We start from the raw sequence: 20,579 nt of genomic DNA on the forward strand, positions 1-20,579 counted from the left end.
CCAAGCCATATAATGCTGGGAACTATCAGTGGCGTTTAAGCTCCAGTTTAAGCTTAAACTGGAGCTTAAACGCCAAAATCATGAAAGCTGAGGAAAAGCTGAAAGTGGCGTTTAACCTCCAGTTTAACCTTAAACTGGAAGTTAAACGCCAGAAATGAGAAATGCACCAAGGAGCCATTTCCACGTTTAAGCTCCAGTTTAACCTTAAACTGGAGCTTAAACGTGTTCGACCAAAATTCTCCTCCAGGGTTGCTTTCTTCATTTCCACGTTTAAGCTTCAGTTTAACCTTAAACTGAAGCTTAAACGTGTTTGACCATTCCACACTCCAGGGTTGCTTTCTTCCATTTCCACGTTTAAGCTTCAGTTTAACCTTAAACTGAAGCTTAAACGTGTTCGACTACTTTACCCTCCAGGGTTGCTTTCTTCCATTTCCACGTTTAAGCTTCAGTTTAACCTTAAACTGAAGCTTAAACGTGCTTGAGTTATACCACCTCCAGGAGTGTCCAACGTTTAAGTTCCAGTTTAAGCTTAAACTGGAACTTAAACGTGCTTCCACAAAAGGCATCACTGGAAGTGTCTGGCGTTTAAGTTGCAGTTTAAGCTTAAACTGCAACTTAAACGCCACTATTTGAAAAGGTTTCTGGGCCAAAGATATTGCAGTTTTAAGTTAGCATTTGAGCACAAACATTAACTTAAACGTACTCTGGTATGAAACCCAATTGAATATCATGGTTTATGGGATTGGGCCTGAAGAATTGATGAGTCTGGAATTTCAATTTGTTGAGTCATGTGTCACTACTTGATTATCACTAAGTTGGCTCAATGAATGTTACAGAATTAGATCAGCAGCCTCATCAGGATTATGGATCATAAACCCAAAGCAAAAGGAAATCAGGGAAAGGCCTCAAAGCCCAAGAAACACAACAGAAGCTCAATTTAGAAAGTGTATAAATAGGATAGAATTTAAGTTAGTTGGGGACTTTGGATCATTTTTCGAGTTTTCATACTTTTTGCAATTGAATTCAGAGCTGTGACTCACTAAACCCCTCTCATTGGGTTAGGGAGCTCTATTGTAATTCAATGAATCAATAATAGTTTTTATCTTCTTCTTCAATCTTTTCTCTTGAATTTTGTTAGAAAGCTTCTCGATCTAATTCCATTGGTTACTTGTCTTGGGAAAGAAACTATCCATAATTGGAATCCTGCGGAACCTTGGGAAAGGAATGGAGGATTCATGCTAGAGAAGCTTTCTCACAGTGAATTGGATTGGGGTTTGGATGGATATTGTGACATGTAATCCTACCAAATTGTGGTTCATGAAACTGTGTGGTATAATCAGTGATCGAGCATCATCTCTTCTTATGAACATTTAAACCAAGGGATTGGGAATTTGTTTGTTTTTAGAGAGAATTGGTGAGCCAAGGGATTGGGATCCAATCATATAAGATTGCCAAGCAAAATTCAATGAATGCATTGGTTGAAGAAGGGATAAAAATGTTTTGATTCGGAGATCTCAATATCTCCTGAAACCCAATGAATTCCCCATTTCTGATCTACCACTTTCTCTTTACATTCTGCAATTAAATTCATGCAATCACCCCGATCCCTTTTTAATTTCAGCAATTTAGCTTCTAGCTCTTTAATTCATGCAATTTAAGATTCCGCAATTTCAATTTCTTGCCATTTACGTTTCCCGCCAATTTTACATTCCGCAATTCTCATCTAAATCTTGATTCCGCTCAACTAGAACACACTTCTAATCCGAATTGCTCACTCAACCAATCCTTGTGGGATTCGACCTCACTCTATTGTGAGTTTTTACTTGACGATAACCGGTGCACTTGCCGGAAGGAATTTTTGCCGATCGTGCAATTTCCTAAAATCAAAGCATCAAGTTTATGGCGCCGTTGCCGGGGATTGGTTTTCGATTGACAATTCTCAAATTGGAAGTTAACTAGATTGAGCATTTTTCTTGTTTTGTTAATTCAGTTCAAGTTACTTGTTGAATTTTAATTTCTGCACTCTATTACTTGCTTTCTTTCTTTATGCCTTTAAATTCAAGCAACTAACTCACTGACTCACTAACTATTTGAATTAATTCCTCAACTGCTCTAACCATACTCTTCCATTAACCAAGAGTATTTCACTTGTTTGTTGCCTGTGCTGTGTTCTTGTATGACAGGTAGGAGAGGAGAGACATCAACTCCTCCATATACCGAACCAGAGAGGACCCTTCATAAACTTAGAAGGGAAGCAAGAGGGAAGAGAGTACTGGGAGAAGAAGAATCTGAAGGAGAATCTGAGGACAATTTTGAGGAAGCTCTAGATCTCAACATGGATAGAGAAGTTCACAACCATGAGAGAGCTGATGGAAACAATGCCATTCCCGAGAGGAGGGTTCTTGGTTCATACATAAACCCAACCTCTGGGAATTGTGGTAGCAGCATTCAGAAACCACCCATTCAGGCCAACAATTTTGAACTCAAACCACAGCTAATATCACTGGTGGAGAATCATTGTTCATTTGGTGGGAGTGCTAATGAAGATCCGAACCAACATCTCACAAAATTTCTGAGAATTTGCGACACTGTGAAGTCCAATGGAGTCCAGGAAGATGCCTATAAACTGCTCTTGTTCCCATTTTCACTTAGGGACAAGGCAGCTAAGTGGCTGGAATCATTCCCAAGGGGGAGCCTAACAACCTGGGATGAGGTGGAAAGCAAGTTTCTGGCACGTTTCTACCCCCCACAAAAGGTCAATAGGCTTCGCTCTGAGGTTCAGACTTTTAGACAACAAGATGGTGAAACTCTCTACGAGGCATGGGAGAGGTTCAAGGATTTGACAAGGAAATGCCCACCAGACATGTTCCATGACTGGGTGCAATTGCATATTTTCTATGATGGACTTTCTTATGAATCAAGGAAGGCTGTAAACCATTCATCAGGAGGTTCAATGAACAGGAAAAAGACTGTGGAAGAAGCCATTGAAGTGATTGAGACAGTGGCTGAGAATGAGTACTACTATGCTTCAGAGAGACACAACACTAAGGGAGTCATGGAGCTGAACCATGTTGATACAATTCTAGCCCAAAACAAGGTGTTTGCCAAGCAACTAGCAGAGCTCACCAGGAAATTAGAAACAAATCAAGTGGCTGCAATACACACACAAGATCAAGAGGAAGTAAGCATTGAAGGAGGTGATTGGGAAGAGGCCAACTATGTGGGAAATCAACAAAGGCAACCATATGATCCACATTCCAACACTTACAACCCAGGCTGGAAAAACCACCCAAACTTTGGGTGGGGAAACCAGCAAACCCAACCACAAAACCACAAACCTTACAACCCCAACCAACATAACAATTCCACATACCAAAACTCCAACCAAAGATCATACCAGGCCACACAAAACACTTACTCCCAACCACCATATCATGGCCAAAATAATCAACCTGCCCAACCTAATCCGAACCAACAATTTCAAGATCAATTAAACAGGATAGAAGGAATGCTTGCAAACATGGGTCAGGACATAAGTGAGTTGAAAAGCTTTAGGGATGATGTGAGATCTACCTTAAGGAACCATGGTGAAAAACTCAAGAGGATGGAGTCTCGAGTAGGAGAGCTATCTCAACAGGCCCCCAAGTCAACTGCAGTGTTCCCTAGTGACACAGAAAAGAATCCTAAAGGGGAACAAAAGGGAGTGAGATGGGAAGAATGCAAGGCCATCACCATATTGAAGGAAGTCTCAGAAGAAGAAGGAATCAGACCCTCAGAACAGGAGCCAGAAATCTTGAAGGAAGGTGTGGAAGAAGCTAAGCAGGAAAGTGAAACTGAGCAAGCCAAGGAACTGCAAAATAAAGGCATGCTGGAAACATACCAACCAAAAGCACCATTTCCTCAGAGGTTAGGAGGAGGTGAAAAAGGAAAAACATATTCAAGGTTTTTAGAGACATTTAAGTCTCTCCATATCAATATTCCCTTTCTTGAGATTCTCCAGCAGATGCCTACACATATCAAGTATTTGAAGGAATTGCTGAGCAAGAAAAGAGTTTTGAAGGGAGGACAAACTGTAATAATGAACAAAGAATGCAGTGCCCTCATCAAGAAGGACATAGTCTCTAAGAAAACAGACCCAGGAAGTTTTCATATCCCCTGCATCATAGGGGAAACAAAAATTGACAGAGGATTCTGTGATCTAGGAGCTAGCATAAATGTGATGCCTCTGACTCTTATGAAGAGGCTACAACTGAATGAGGTGAGATCCACTGATGTAATCATACAACTGGCTGACAAAACTCAGAAGCAAGCTGAAGGGGTAGTTGAGAATGTGCTGGTGAAAGTGGGAAATTATTTCTTCCCCACAGACTTTGTCATTTTGGACATGGAGGAAAGCTACCTACACCCTATCATTCTGGGAAGGCCATTTCTAGGCACTGCTAGAGCGCTCATAGATGTAGAACAAGAAGAGCTAATTTTGAGAATACATGATGAACAGCTCATTTTCCATGTTTTCAAACCTGCATCTGAGCCTGAACCAGAACCTGAAAAGCCTAAGGATGATAGTAGCCATCTGTGTTTGGAGGAAAGCAATCCAGCAGCTGAAACTCTGAAACAGTCCTTGGAAGGCAAACAAGAATTGCAAGAGTTAAAGCCACAAGAATCAATAGAAACTACTCAGAAGGATCCTCCTGGCATAAGGGTCAATGAAGAAATCCTCAAGAGAGAGGGAAGAATTGTAAAGAAATTGCCAAGAGGGTGGAGAAACAAGAAAATTCCCACTGAAGGTTTCTCTCCGGGAGATAAAGTGATATCAAGTCATTATCTGCCAATCCCACCTGGCCTCAAAACCATTCCTTCCCAGCTCCCTCAAGTGTTCACAATCAGGAAAGTTCTTTCTATGGAACATTTGGAAATCATGAAGGAATCAAATGGGGACGTTTTCATAGTGAGAGGAGAGGACATCAAGCACTACAATCCACCCTAACAAGGGACAACCGTCAAGCTAGTGACGTTAAAGAAGCGCTTCATGGGAGGCAACCCATGTTTTAGTATCCTTACTCTTTATTGTTTTGCTTTGCATCTAATAAAGCATGGTTTCTTATGCATGAACTTGAATCCTCAGGACAACTGTTGATAAGGTGCACTAAACATTGCATGTAAAATACAATTGTTCTCTAAGTTTGGTGTGCCTGAAGGCACCCCAAATCTTATTCAAATTGTATTCAATCTTTCATTCAAGGTGCACAACCAACATTAAGTTTGGTGTTCCTCTTTGAACACAGTTAATGAAAAGCAAGAAGTTCCTCTGGATTTAGAAATTCATGACAAGTATACCATTTGCATGTTTTAATACTTTGATTTCAATTACTTTAGGTAGTAAAATTGTTTAGGATCAAAGAGCCAAAGTGACTATGATTTATTAGAATTATGCACATTCATTAAGGACAACCAACATGGATTTCATGTCATCAGGAGACATTACCAAACACTAAGTTTGGTGTCCAGTAATAAGTGTGCATACATACAAGGGTCACAGCTATAAGCTCATGAAGTCAATCATTGATTTACAATTCAAAAAGAATGAAAAACATGTGCAAGTACTATTCATTATTCACATGGACCGAAAAAAATGATAGCAAAGTTGTTTGTTTGTGCAGGTACAAAAGGAAGGATAAGAATGGATGAAAAAGACAAAGGGGGAGGTACGATGCTTGGTCAAAAAGGGAGTTCACAAGTCTTTGAAACTAACACATGGGAAAAGGAAGTTCTGCATGAAAAGATAGCTACATGTACAACTTAATGCACCCAGAATACTTCCAAGAAAGTGAAAAGTAATTCGTCTTTCTCCCTAATTCATATATTTACCATCAAGCCATCCTTCACAAATCACCCTAGCCGTCCATTTTTCACTTGCATGCACTATAAAGAACCACTTGGGGAACGAGTTCCACACCACCAAATCTCCTTCTTGCACATATTCTTTCATCATAGCATAACTACCTCTTGCCAAAAACAACCTCACCACACTTCTAACAACAATTTCTTACTTCACCTTGTCAACCTTAGCTTGTCACTTGCCAAAACTAAAGAACCAATGGCAGCCTCATCTAGCCACAAAAGAAGAAAAGACAAGCAGCCAATGGAGGAGGAAAGGGAATTTGATGCATGGAAATACAAATCAGTTTTCCATGAGATTCAGGCCGAGTGGATGAAACCTAAAAGGATACTAGCTGAGATTCCCTTTGACCTTGGAGAGGAGGAGTTCCCAAGTGTTTGGGAGAAGATCAAAAAGAGGAAGTGGGAGCTCCTGACTAAGCCAATCACTAGAATCAACATCAATCTGGTGAAGGAGTTTTATGCAAATGCAGTGAGGGAGGATCCAACCGAGGAACCCACATACAAAAGCTATGTGAGAGGGGTGGAAGTTGACTTCAGCCCCGAGGCAATCATGAAAACTCTTGGCCTGAAAAACATACGTTTCAGCCAAGCAAGTTATGAGGATAGGATGATAGGAGAACCTGACTATCTGACTATTGCTGAAGACCTTTGTGCCATCAGAGCTGAATGGGTGAGAGGAACAAAAGGGGCTCCAAGAATCTTGAGAAGGGGAGACCTAACACCTGAAGCTAAAGGGTGGTATGAAATAGTTAGGAGATCCATCCTACCCACTGCAAACTCTTCAGAAATACTCCCTAAAAGAGCCGTCTTGCTACATTGCATTATGATGGGAGGAGAGATCAAAGTTCATAAACTCATTGCTGAACAGATACAAGAGTTTAGTGAGAAAAGTGACCCTGACTCCTGGCTCCACTTCCCTAGCACCATCATCAAACTATGCATCAAGGCCCAAGTACCACTTGAAGATGCAAGACCTAATTGGCTACATCCTGGAATGGCCATGACTGCTCACAGAATGACTCTTGGCCCAATTGCTCCAAGACATACAAAAAGAAGAAATGAAGAAGGGCAACAAGCAGAAGGGGAGCAAGAAGCAGAGCAAGAAAGAGAAGAAGAGCAAGAAGAGCAAGGAAATCCAGAAAGAAGGCAACAAGTTCCCAGAGACCCCATGGATATGAGCAGAATGCAGGAAATCATAGAAGGAATGTCTCAACAATACATGAGGTCTCAAGAGAAGCAAGAGGACTTTCTCCTAAAAATGATGGACATGCAAAGGAACTTTGAATCAAGATTCCTAGATCTGCAAAGGGAACAGAATTTACAATTACAGGAATCCCTCAGCCACATAGGCCAACACCAAGATGACAATATCTTGGCAATCAAGGAAGCCACCACTTTGCAGAATGCAAGATATGCAGTTCAAGCTGATTACAACATCAGTTCTCAAATCAAGCTTAACTACATAGGGGAACATCTACACAAGATGGACCCAGCATTCCCAGCTTTTGATGAGTATTTCAAGGGGAGGAAAGAAGGAGAAATGAACAAGGCAGTGATCCTTGAAGAAAGAGTGGAAGAAACAATGAAAAAAGCTGGATTCTGGACAAAGCTCATAAGAAAAGACAAAGGAAGTACAAGTGGTCAAAAAGAGGCAAGAAGCAAGAAGAAGCAGGACCCCAAGAATCAAGAAGAACCAAGCAACAAATGAGAGGTGGTCTTGTTCCTTAATAATCAAATAATAGTTTGTGAATTGTCTTTATGAGCTTTCTTTCATTTTAAGTCATTTAAGTTTTATGTGAAATTTCTAGTATGTTTGTCTGTTTACTGCTTTGAATAAAGTGAATGTCTAGATGTTTGGATATAACTTCACCTTCTTAAACAAATGCTTTCCATGCTTGTTCTATTTCCAAAAATAAAAGAAAAGTTTGAACAAAAGTAACTTGGCTCATTTAGTGACAAATCAAGTAGAATTAAGTGGTGGTATGCATGCTTGATTGTTTAGTCAGCTCACTGGAAATTGAGTGTAGAATTATCATTTTTGTGTAGAAGTTGAATACTGTCTATGGATCTTGATGAATAAATGTCTTTGGCCATGAAAAAGAAAGAAAAAGAAGAAGAAAGAGCCACTGAAAAAGTGCAACCAAAAAGCAAAAAAAAAATTGAGAAAATAAGCTAGGCACCAATGGTTTGAACTTCTGAGACAAATGCCTGTGGTGTTTATGTATTAAGGATATGCTTGGATGAATAGGTTCTGAGGAGTGTTTCAACACTTGGTAAATTGGGTTAACTAACCCGGGATTATCAACCAAAAGTCCATTATCAAGAGCAACCTAAATACAAAACATTTAGTCACACAAAGAGGTGCTGGGCACCAATGTCTCAAGAAGAAATGTGAACTAAAATGCCTGTAGTGGATATGTGTAGTGCACTGATAAGAAAAAGAAAATGCCAAAGGCTTGTGCAACACATGACACTGAGCAAACAAGGAGCAAAGGAGCTCTAAGAAAAAGAAAAACAAAGAAGGGAAAAGTGCCAAGGACATAAGAATAATAAGAGGCCATAGCAGTGTTTGATGGATGCAATGAAAAAGTGATAATCTTACCTGATAAGAATGAAAAAGTGATGCTGCAACTTTCTGCATAAAACCCTTCTGATGAACTTCAAGTGCTTACTAATATAGCCAATGTAATTGCTTTCTGTTTCATACTTTCTTCTCAAATAACTCAGGACTTGCTTAGGGACAAGCAAGTATTAAGTTTGGTGTTGTGATGCCAAGGCATCTTAGGCTAGTTTCACTAGCATTTTTCTGTTAGTTTTAGTTGTTTTATGCATTTTCTTGAGCTTAAAGTAACCAAGAATGGTTAAATGAATAACAAAGCAATGAACCATCCAAACAGTATGATTTTGATGCAAATTCCATGAGTTTTTAGTTATATTACATGAATGCTATGAATGGAAGATTTCTCATGAAATTTTGCAAGACTTTGATGCAGTTGTTTGGATGATTTCAGGGAAGAAGAGGTTAGGCAAGGAAGCAACAAAATCAATAAAGGAAGCTTGAATATCACATGTGGAGTTTAAGTTCCAGTTTAAGCTTAAACTGGAACTTAAACTGCCAAGCCATATAATGCTGGGAACTATCAGTGGCGTTTAAGCTCCAGTTTAAGCTTAAACTGGAGCTTAAACGCCAAAATCATGAAAGCTAAGGAAAAGCTGAAAGTGGCGTTTAACCTCCAGTTTAACCTTAAACTGGAAGTTAAACGCCAGAAATGAGAAATGCACCAAGGAGCCATTTCCACGTTTAAGCTCCAGTTTAACCTTAAACTGGAGCTTAAACGTGTTCGATCAAAATTCTCCTCCAGGGTTGCTTTCTTCATTTCCACGTTTAAGCTTCAGTTTAACCTTAAACTGAAGCTTAAACGTGTTCGACCATTCCACACTCCAGGGTTGCTTTCTTCCATTGCCACGTTTAAGCTTCAGTTTAACCATAAACTGAAGCTTAAACGTGTTCGACTACTTTACCCTCCAGGGTTGCTTTCTTCCATTTCCACGTTTAAGCTTCAGTTTAACCTTAAACTGAAGCTTAAACGTGCTTGAGTTATACCACCTCCAGGAGTGTCCAACGTTTAAGTTCCAGTTTAAGCTTAAACTGGAACTTAAACGTGCTTCCACAAAAGGCATCACTGGAGGTGTCTGGCGTTTAAGTTGCAGTTTAAGCTTAAACTACAACTTAAACGCCACTATTTGAAAAGGTTTCTGGGCCAAAGATATTGTAGTTTTAAGTTAGCATTTGAGCACAAACATTAACTTAAACGTACTCTGGTATGAAACCCAATTGAATATCATGGTTTATGGGATTGGGCCTGAAGAATTGATGAGTCTGGAATTTCAATTTGTTGAGTCATGTGTCACTACTTGATTATCACTAAGTTGGCTCAATGAATGTTACAGAATTGGATCAGCAGCCTCATCAGGATTATGGATCATAAACCCAAAGCAAAAGGAAATCAGGGAAAGGCCTCAAAGCCCAAGAAACACAACAGAAGCTCAATTTAGAAAGTGTATAAATAGGATAGAATTTAAGTTAGTTGGGGACTTTGGATCATTTTTCGAGTTTTCATACTTTTTGCAATTGAATTCAGAGCTGTGACTCACTAAACCCCTCTCATTGGGTTAGGGAGCTCTATTGTAATTCAATGAATCAATAATAGTTTTTATCTTCTTCTTCAATCTTTTCTCTTGAATTTTGTTAGAAAGCTTCTCGATCTAATTCCATTGGTTAGTTGTCTTGGGAAAGAAACTATCCATAATTGGAATCCTGCGGAACCTTGGGAAAGGAATGGAGGGTTCATGCTAGAGAAGCTTTCTCACAGTGAATTGGATTGGGGTTTGGATGGATATTGTGACATGTAATCCTACCAAATTGTGGTTCATGAAACTGTGTGGTATAATCAGTGATCGAGCATCATCTCTTCTTATGAACATTTAAACCAAGGGATTGGGAATTTGTTTGTTTTTAGAGAGAATTGGTGAGCCAAGGGATTGGGATCCAATCATATAAGATTGCCAAGCAAAATTCAATGAATGCATTGGTTGAGGAAGGGATAAAAATGTTTTGATTCGGAGATCTCAATATCTCCTGAAACCCAATGAATTCCCCATTTCTGATCTACCACTTTCTCTTTACATTCTGCAATTAAATTCATGCAATCACCCCGATCCCTTTTTAATTTCAGCAATTTAGCTTCTCGCTCTTTAATTCATGCAATTTAAGATTCCGCAATTTCAATTTCTTGCCATTTACGTTTCCCGCCAATTTTACATTCCGCAATTCTCATCTAAATATTGATTCCGCTCAACTAGAACACACTTCTAATCCGAATTGCTCACTCAACCAATCCTTGTGGGATTCGACCTCACTCTATTGTGAGTTTTTACTTGACGATAACCGGTGCACTTGCCAGAAGGAATTTTTGCCGATCGTGCAATTTCCTAAAATCGAAGCATCAATATGCGCCCGGTCTAAGGTAGAACGGAAGTGGTTGTCAGTCACGCGTTCATAGGTGAGAATGATGATAAGTGTCACGGATCATCACATTCATCATGTTGAAGTGCAACGAATATCTTAGAATAAGAACAAGCAGAATTGAATAGAAAATAGTAGTAATTGCATTAAAAGTTGAGGTACAACAGAGCTCCACACCCTTAATCTATGGTGTGTAGAAACTCCACCGTTGAAAATACATAAGTGATGAAGGTTCAGGCATGGCCGAATGGCTAGCCCCCAAAACGTGATCAATAGTCTCCTAAGATGAATAATAAAATTAAACTGAGACCAAAGATATCTAATAAAATAGTAAAACGTCCTATTTATACTAGACTAGCTACTAGGGTTTACAGAAGTAAGTAATTGATGCAGAAATCCACTTCCTGGGCCCACTTGGTGTGTGCTTGGGCTGAGCTTGATCTTTACACGAGCTGAGGCTTCTCTTGGAGTTGAACGCCAAGTTGTAACGTGTTCTGGGCGTTCAACTCTGGTTCGTGACGTGTTTCTGGCGTTTGACTCCAGAATGCAGCATGGAACTGGCGTTGAGCGCCAGTTTACATCGTCTAATTACGAATACAGTATGGACTATTATATATTACTGGAAAGCTCTGGATGTCTATTTTCCAACGCCGTTGAGAGCCACCATTTGGAGTTCTGTAGCTCCAGAAAATCTAATTTGAGTGCAGGGAGGTCAGATTCCAATAGCATCAGTAGTCCTTTGTCAGCCTCCTATCAGAGTTTTGCTCAGGTCCCTCAATTTCAGCCAGAAAATACCTGAAATCACAGAAAAACACACAAACTCATAGTAATGTCCAGAAATGTGAATTTAGCATAAAAACTAATGAAAACATCCCTAAAAGTAACTAGATCATACTAAAAACTACCTAAAAATAATGCCAAAAAGCGTATAAATTATCCGCTCATCACAACACCAAACTTAATATGTTGCTTGTCCCCAAGCAACTGAAAATCAATTAGGATAAAAAGAAGAGAATATACTATAAATCCCAAAATATCAATGAATATTAATTCTAATTAGATGAGCGGGACTTGTAGCTTTTTGCTTCTGAACAGTTTTGGCATCTCACTTTTTCCTTTGATGTTTAGAATGATTGGTGTCTCTAGGAACTTAGAATTTTAGATAGTGTTATTAATTCTCTTAGTTAAGTTTGTTGATTCTTGAACACAGCTACTTTTATGAGTCTTGGCCGTGGCCCTAAGCATTTTGTTTTCCAGTATTACCACCGGATACATAAATGCCACAGACAAGACTGGGTGAACCTTTTCAGATTGTGACTCAGCTTTGTTAGAGTCCCCAGTTAGAGGTGTCCAGAGCTCTTAAGCACACTTTTTTTGCTTTGGATCATGACTTTAACCACTCAGTCTCAAGCTTTTCACTTGGACCTGCATGCCACAAGCACATGGTTAGGCACATCTTGATTTAGCCGCTTAGGCCTGGATTTTATTTCCTTGGGCCCTCCTATCCATTGATGCTCAAAGCCTTGGATCCTTTTTACCCTTGCCTTTTGGTTTTAAGGGCTATTGGCTTTTTCTGCTTGCTTTTTCTTTTTCTAATTTTTTTTCACAGGGTTTTGCTATTCACTGCTTTTTCTTGCTTCAAGAATCAATTTTATGATTTTTCAGATTGTCAATAACATTTCTCCTTGTTCATCATTCTTTCAAGAGCCAACAATTTTAACATTCATAAACAACAAGATAAAAAATATGCACTGTTCAAGCATTCATTCAGAAAACAAACAGTATTGTCACCACATCAATATAATTAAATTAAATTCAAGGACAATTTTTGAAATTTATGTACTTCTTGTTATTTTGAATTAAAAACATTTTTCATTTAAGAGAGGTGAAGGATTTATGGAATTTATTCATAGCTTTAAGACATAGTTACTACATACTCATGATCATGAAGTAAAGACACAAAATATAGATAAAAAACAAAAACAGAAAAAAATAAGAACAAGGAATGAATCCACCTCAGTGGCGTCTTCTTCTTGAAGGACCAATGATGTCCTTAAGCTCTTCTATGTCCCTTCCTTGCCTTTGTTGCTCCTCCCTCATTGCTCTTTGATCTTCTCTAATTTCAAGGAGAATAATGGAGTGCTCTTGATGTTCCACCCTTAATTGATCTACATTGTAACTCAAATCTTCTAAGGAAGTGTTGAGTTGTTCCCAATAGTTGTTGGGAGGAAAGTGCATCCCTTAAGGCATCTCCGGGATTTCTTGGTGATGAGCTTCCTCATGTGTCTCTTGGGTTCCACGAGTGGGCTCTCTTGTTTACTCCATCCTTTTCTTAGTGATGGGCTTGTCCTCCTCAATGAGGATGTCTCCTTCTACGATAACTCCAGCTGAGTAACATAGATGACAAATATGATGAGAAAAAGCTAGCCTTGCCAAAGTAGAGGGCTTATCGGCTATTTTGTAGAATTCATGGGAGATGACTTCATGAACTTCTACTTCCTCTCCATTCATGATGCTATGAATCATGATGGCTCGATCCACAATAACTTCAGATCGGTTGCTAGTGGGGATGAGGGAGCATTGGATGAACTCCAACCATCCTCTAGCCACAGGCTTGAGGTCCAGTCTTCTTAGTTGAACCGGCTTGCCTTTGGAATCTCTTTTCCATTGAGCTCCTTCCACACATATGTCCATAAGGACTTGGTCCAACCTTTGATTAAAGTTGACCCTTCTAGTGTAGGGGCGTGCATCTCCTTGCATCATGGGCAAGTTGAACGCCAACCTCACATTTTCCGGACTAAAATCTAAGTATTTCCCCTGAACCATTGTAAGATAATTCTTTGGGTTCGGGTTCTTACTTTGATCATGGTTCCTAGTGATACATGCATTGGCATAGAACTCTTGAACCATTAAGATTCCGACTTGTTGGATGGGGTTGGTTAGAACTTCCCAACCTCTTCTTTGGACCTCATATCGGATCTCTGGATACTCATTTTTCTTGAGCTTGAAAGGGACCTCGGGGATCACCTTCTTCTTGGCCACAACATCATAGAAGTGGTCTTGATGGGCTTTGGAGATGAATCTTTCTATCTCCCATGACTCGGAGGTGGAAGCTTTTGTCTTCCATTTTCCTTTTCTAGAGGATTCTCTGGCCTTGGGTGCCATCAATGGTTATGGAAAAACAAAAAAGCTATGCTTTTACCACACCAAACTTAGAATATTGCTCGCCCTCGAGTAAGAGATGAAAGAAGAGAAGAAGAAGAAGAAGAAAATATGGAGGAGAGGGGGAGAGGTGTATTCGGCCAAGAAGGAGAAGAGATGTTTGTGTTGTGTGAAAATTAAGGAGAATTGAGGGGTTTATATAGGGAGAGGAGAGGGGGTAGGTTCGGCCATTTAGGGTGTGTTTGGGTGGGAAAGAAATTTGAATTTTTAAGGTAGGTGGGGTTTATAGGGAAGAGTGGGTGGATGTGAGTGGGGAAAGGGGTAATTGGGAAGAGAGATTGAGGTGATTGGTGAAGGGTTTTGGGGAAGAGTGTTTATTGGAAAGAGAGGATGAATGCTGAGAAGAGAAGAGAATATGGTAGGTCGGGATCTTGTGGGGTCCACAGATCCTGAGATGATCCTGTGGTGTCCACAGATCCCGAGGTGTCAAGGATATACATCCCTGCACCAATTAGGCATGTAAAATGCCTTTCCATGCAATTCTGGCTTTTAAACGCCGAAGTGATGCATGTTCTGGGCATTCAACGCCCATGTGCAGCATGTTTTTGGCGTTGAACGCCAGTTCCATGCTTGTTTCTGCGTTCAACGCCAGCTCTCCTCAGGGTGCATTCCTGGCATTTGAACGCCGGGATGTTGCTTGTTTTTGGCGTTCAGCACCGATCCATGCTCTGTTCTGGCGTTGAACGCCAGCCAGATGCTCCTTACTGGCGTTTAAACGCCAGTAAGTCCTTCCTCCAAGGTGTATTTTTCTTCTGCTGTTTTTGATTCTGTTTTTAATTTTAATATTTTTTCGTGACTCCACATGATCATGAACCTAATAAAACATAAACGAACAATAAAATAAAAAATAAAATTAGATAAATAAAAATTGGGTTGCCTCCCAATAAGCGCTTCTTTAATGTCATAGCTTGACAGTGGGCTCTCATGGAGCCTCACAGGTGATCAGGTCAATGTTGTATAGTCCCAACACCAAATTTAGAGTTTGGTTGTGGGGATTCAACACCAAACTTAGAGTTTGGTTGTGGCCTCCCAACACCAAACTTAGAGTTTGATTGTGGGGGCTCTGTTTGACTCTGTACTGAGAGAAGCTCTACATGCTTACTCTCCCTTGTTACAGAAGGATAGTCGTGTGCCTTAAACACAAGGTAGTTCCCATTCAATTGAAGGACTAATTCTCCTCTGTTAACATCTATCACAGCTTCTGCTGTGGCTAGAAAAGGTCTTCCAAGGATGATGCATTCATCCTCCTCCTTCCTAGTGTCTAAGATTATGAAATCAGCAGGAATGTAAAGGCCTTTAACCTTTACCAACACGTCCTCTACTAATCCATAAGCTTGTCTTACTGACTTGTCTGCCAATTGTAATGAGAATAAGGCAGGCTGCACCTCAATGATCCCCAGCTTCTCCATTACAGAGAGTGGCATAAGATTTATGCCTAACCCTAGGTCACATAGAGCTTTTTCAAAGGTCATGGTGCCTATGGTACAGGGTATTAAGAATTTCCCAGGATCTTGTTTCTTTTGAGGTAAAGTTTGCTGAACCCATGTATCAAGTTCACTAATGAGCAAGGGAGGTTCACCTTCCCAAGTCTCATTACCAAATAACTTGGCATTCAGCTTCATGATGGCTCCTAGATATTGATCAACTTGCTCTCCAGTTACATCTTCATCCTCTTCAGAGGAAGAATAATCTTCAGAGCTCATGAATGGCAGAAGGAGATTTAATGGAATCTCTATGGTCTCTATAGGAGCCTCAGATTCCTTTGGATCCTCAATAAGGAACTATTTCTTGCTTAAGAGACGTCCCATGAGATCTTCCTCATTGGGATTCGCGTCCTCTCCCTCCTCCTTGCATTCGGCCATATTGATTATATCAATGGCCCTGCACTCTCTTTTTGGATTTTCTTCAGTATTGCTTGGGAGAGTACTAGGAGGGGTTTCAGTGATTTTCTTACTCAGCTGGCCTACTTGTGCCTCCAGATTTCGGATGGAGGATCTTGTTTCATTCATGAAACTTAAAGTGGCCTTAGACAGATCAGAGACTAAATTTGCTAAGTTAGAGGTATTCTGTTCATAATTCTCTGTCTGTTGCTGAGAAGATGATGGATAAGGCTTGATATTGCTGAGCCTATTTCTTCTACCGTTATTAAAGTCTTGTTGAGGCTTTTGCTGATCCTTCCATGAGAAATTCGGATGATTTCTCCATGATGAATTATAAGTGTTTCCATAAGGTTTACCCATGTAATTTACCTCTGCCATTGCAGGGTTTTCAGGATCATAAGCTTCTTCTTCAGAAGATGCCTCTTTAGTACTGTTGGATGCATTTTGCCATCCATTCAGACTTTGAGAAATTATGTTGACTTGCTGAGTCAACACTTTGTTCTGAGCCAATATGGCATTCAGAGCATCAATTTCAAGAACTCCCTTCCTCTGAGGCATCCCATTATTCACGGAATTCCTCTCAGAAGTGTACATGAATTGGTTATTTGTAACCATGTCAATAAGTTCCTGAGCTTCTACAAGTGTTTTCTTTAGGTGAATGGATCCACTTGCAGAGTGGTCCAATGACATCTTGGAAAACTCAGATAGACCATAATAGAATATATCTAATATGGTCCACTCTGAAAACATGTCAGAAGGACACTTTTTGGTCATCTGCTTGTATCTTTCCCAAGCTTCATAGAGGGATTCACCATCTTTTTGCTTGAAGGTCTGAACATCCACTCTAAGCTTGCTCAACTTTTGAGGAGGAAAGAATTTATCCAAGAAGGCCATGACCAGCTTATCCCAGGAGTCCAGGCTATCTTTAGGTTGTGAGTCCAGCCATGTTCTAGCTCTGTCTCTTATAGCAAAAGGGAAAAGCATGAGCCTGTAGACTTCAGGATCTACTCCATTCGTCTTAACAGTTTCACAAATCTGCAAGAACTCAGTTAAAAACTGGTAAGGATCTTCAGATAGAAGTCCATGAAACTTGCAGTTCTGTTGCATTAGAGCAACTAATTGAGGTTTCAGCTCAAAATTGTTTGCTCCAATGGCAAGAATTGAGATGCTTCTTCCATCAAACTTGGACGTGGGTTTAGTAAAATCACCAAGCATCCTCCTTGTATTATTGTTGTTGGGTTCGGCTACCATCTCCTTCTCTTGCTCGAAAATTTCAGAAAGGTTGTCTCTGGATTGTTGTAATTTAGCTTCTCTTAGTTTCCTCTTCAGAGTCCTTTCAGGTTCAGGATCAGCTTCAACAAGAGTACTTTTTTCCTTGTTCCTGCTCATATGAAAGAGAAGAGAACAAGAAAAGAAGAGGAATCCTTATTATTAGTAGAAGAAGAAAATAATAAAGAAAGGAGAATCCAAACAAAAGGGTAAGGATAGAGGCAGTGATTGGAGATGAAGAGAGGTGAAGAGAAGTGTTAGTAAATGAATAAATAAATAGAAGAAGATGAGAGAGAGAATTCGAAAATTAATTTTGAAAAGGAGTTAATGATTTTCGAAAATTAAAGATGAGATAGAATTAAAATTAAAATTTAAAACAATTAGTTAATTAAAAAGATTTTTTTTTTTTGAAAAAGAGGGAGGTATTTTCGAAAATTAGAGAGGGGAGAGTAGTTAGGTGGTTTTGAAAAAGATAAGAAACAAACAAAAAGTCAAATAATTAGTTGGAAAATCAAATTTTTGAAAAAGATAAAATTTTGAAAAAGATATGATATAAAAGATAAGATAAGATAGATTTAATTTTTTTTAAATTAAAATTAATTACTTGACTAACAAGAAACTAAAAGATATGATTCTAGAATTTAAAGATTGAACCTTTCTTAACAAGAAAGTAACAACTTCAAATTTTTGAACCAATCACATTAATTGTTAGCATAATTTTCGAAAATAAAGATAAAATTACGAAAAAGATTTTTGAAAAAATAGGATTTTTAAAATTGAAAATTTGACTTGACTTGTAAGAAACAACTAATTTTAAAAATTTTTGACTAAGTCAACTCAAATTTTCGAAAATTATGAGAAAATTAGGAAAAGATATTTTTTTGATTTTTAAATTTTTAATTATGAGAGAGAAAAACATAAAAATGACTCACAACATGAAAATTATGAATCAAAACATATGATGCATGCAAGAACACTATGAATGTCAAGATGAACACCAAGAACACTTTGAAGATCATGATGAACATCAAGAACATATTTTTGAAAAATTTTTGATGCAAAGAAAACATGCAAGACACCAAACTTAGAAATCTTTAATGTTTAGACACTATGAATGCAAGAATGCACATGAAAAATAATAAAAGACACAAAACAAGAAAACATCAAGATCAAATAAGAAGACTTACCAAGAACAACTTGAAGATCATGAAGAACACTATGAATGCATGAATTTTCGAAATATGCAAGAGATTTTTTTTAAAACATGCAATTGACACCAAACTTAAAAATTGACTCAAAACTCAAACAAGAAACACAAAATATTTTTTGATTTTTATGATTTTATGATTTCTTTTTCTTTTAATTTTTTCGAAAAACATATTTTGGAAAAAGAAAATAATGAATTCATAGTCCTCAATCAAAATCCCTAGAACTAGACATGGCTTAATAGCCAGCCAAGCTAAAACATGTTTCATGATACACTAGAATTCATTCTTAAAAATTTTGAAAAATTTTCGAAAACAAAGGGGAAAAATTTTGAAAAATATTTTTGAAAACTTTTTGAAAAGAAAATAAAAAAGAAAATTACCTAATCTGAGCAACAAGATGAACCGTCAGTTGTCCATACTCGAACAATCCCCGGCAACGGTGCCAAAAACTTGGTGGACAAAATTGTGATTCATACTTCGCTCAACTAACCAGCAAGTGTACTGGGTCGTCCAAGTAATAAACCTTACGTGAGTAAGGGTCGATCCCACATAAATTGTTGGTATGAAGCAAACTATGGTCATCTTGTAAATCTCAATCAGGCGGATAATAAATGGTGATAGAGTTTTCAAATAATAATAATAAATAAACTAAAAATAAAGATAGAAATACTTATGTAGATCATCGATGGGAATTTCAGATAGGCATATGAAGATGCTGTGCTCCTTCTGAATCTCTGCTTTCCTACTGCCTTCATCCAATCCTTCTTACTCCTTTCCTTGGCAAGCTGTATGTAGGGCATCACCGTTGTCAATGGCTACATCCCATCCTCTCAGTGAAAAAGGTCCAAATGCTCTGGCATGGCTAATCATATGTCGTTTCTCGATCATGTTGGAATAGAATCCCTTGATTCTTTTGCGTTTGTCATCACGCCCAAAAATCGCGAGTTTGAAGCTCGTCACAGTCATTCAATCCCTGAATCTTACTCAGAATACCACAGACAAGGTTTAGACTTTCTGGATTCTCATGAATGCCGCCATCAATTCTAGCTTATACCACGAAGATTTTGATTAAGGAATCCAAGAGATATGCGCCCGGTGTGAGGTAGAACGGAAGTTGTTGTCAGTCACGCGTTCATAGGTGAGAATGATGATGAGTGTCACGGATCATCACATTCATCATGTTGAAGTGCAACGAATATCTTAGAATAAGAACAAGCAGAATTGAATAGAAAATAGTAGTAATTGTATTGAACTTGAGGTACAGCAGAGCTCCACACCCTTAATCTATGGCGTGTAGAAACTGCACCGTTGAAAATACATAAGTGATGAAGGTTCAGGCATGGCCAAATGGCCAGCCCCCAAAATGTGATCAATAGTCTCCTAAGATGAATAATAAAATAAAACTAAGACCAAAGATATCTAATACAATAGTAAAATGTCCTATTTATACTAGACTAGCTACTAGGGTTTACAGAAGTAAGTAATTGATGCAGAAATCTACTTCCTGGGCCCACTGGTGTGTGCTTGGGCTGAGCTTGATCTTTACACGAGTTGAGGCTTCTCTTGGAGTTGAACGCCAAGTTGTAACGTGTTTTGGGCGTTCAACTCTGGTTCGTGACGTGTTTCTGGCGTTTGACTCCAGAATGCAGCATGGAACTGGAGTTGAGCGCCAGTTTACATCGTATAATTACGAATAAAGTATGGACTATTATATATTGCTGGAAAACTCTGGATGTCTACTTTCCAACGCCATTGAGAGCGCGCCATTTGGAGTTCTTTAGCTCCACAAAATCCATTTTGAGTGCAGGGAGGTCAGATTCCAACAGCATCAGCAGTCCTTTGTCAGCCTCCTATCAGAGTTTTCTCAGGTCCCTCAATTTCAGGCAGAAATTACCTGAAATAACAGAAAAACACACAAACTCATAGTAAAGTCCAGAAATGTGAATTTAGCATAAAAACTAATGAAAACATCCCTAAAAGTAACTAGATCATACTAAAAACTACCTAAAAATAATGCCAAAAAGCGTATAAATTATCCGCTCATAAGAGAGTATGAAAGTTAGGGTTGTACGA

At 38.9% G+C, this 20,579-nt stretch overlaps 2 non-coding genes across 2 annotated transcripts; one reads left to right on the top strand and one right to left on the bottom strand.

Annotated features, from left to right (window-relative positions):
* Positions 1 to 2,761: 2,761 nt before the first annotated feature.
* Positions 2,762 to 2,865, bottom strand: LOC112804362 (small nucleolar RNA R71). Its single transcript, XR_003202970.1, has one exon. It is a non-coding gene; the product is annotated as a small nucleolar RNA R71 (small nucleolar RNA).
* Positions 2,866 to 16,777: 13,912 nt separating this feature from the next.
* Positions 16,778 to 16,881, top strand: LOC112804476 (small nucleolar RNA R71). The gene has a single exon (XR_003203090.1). It is a non-coding gene; the product is annotated as a small nucleolar RNA R71 (small nucleolar RNA).
* Positions 16,882 to 20,579: the final 3,698 nt, after the last annotated feature.

The sequence above is a fragment of the Arachis hypogaea genome, chromosome 5 (genome assembly GCF_003086295.3).
Source record: "Arachis hypogaea cultivar Tifrunner chromosome 5, arahy.Tifrunner.gnm2.J5K5, whole genome shotgun sequence".
Lineage (NCBI taxonomy): Eukaryota > Viridiplantae > Streptophyta > Magnoliopsida > Fabales > Fabaceae > Arachis > Arachis hypogaea.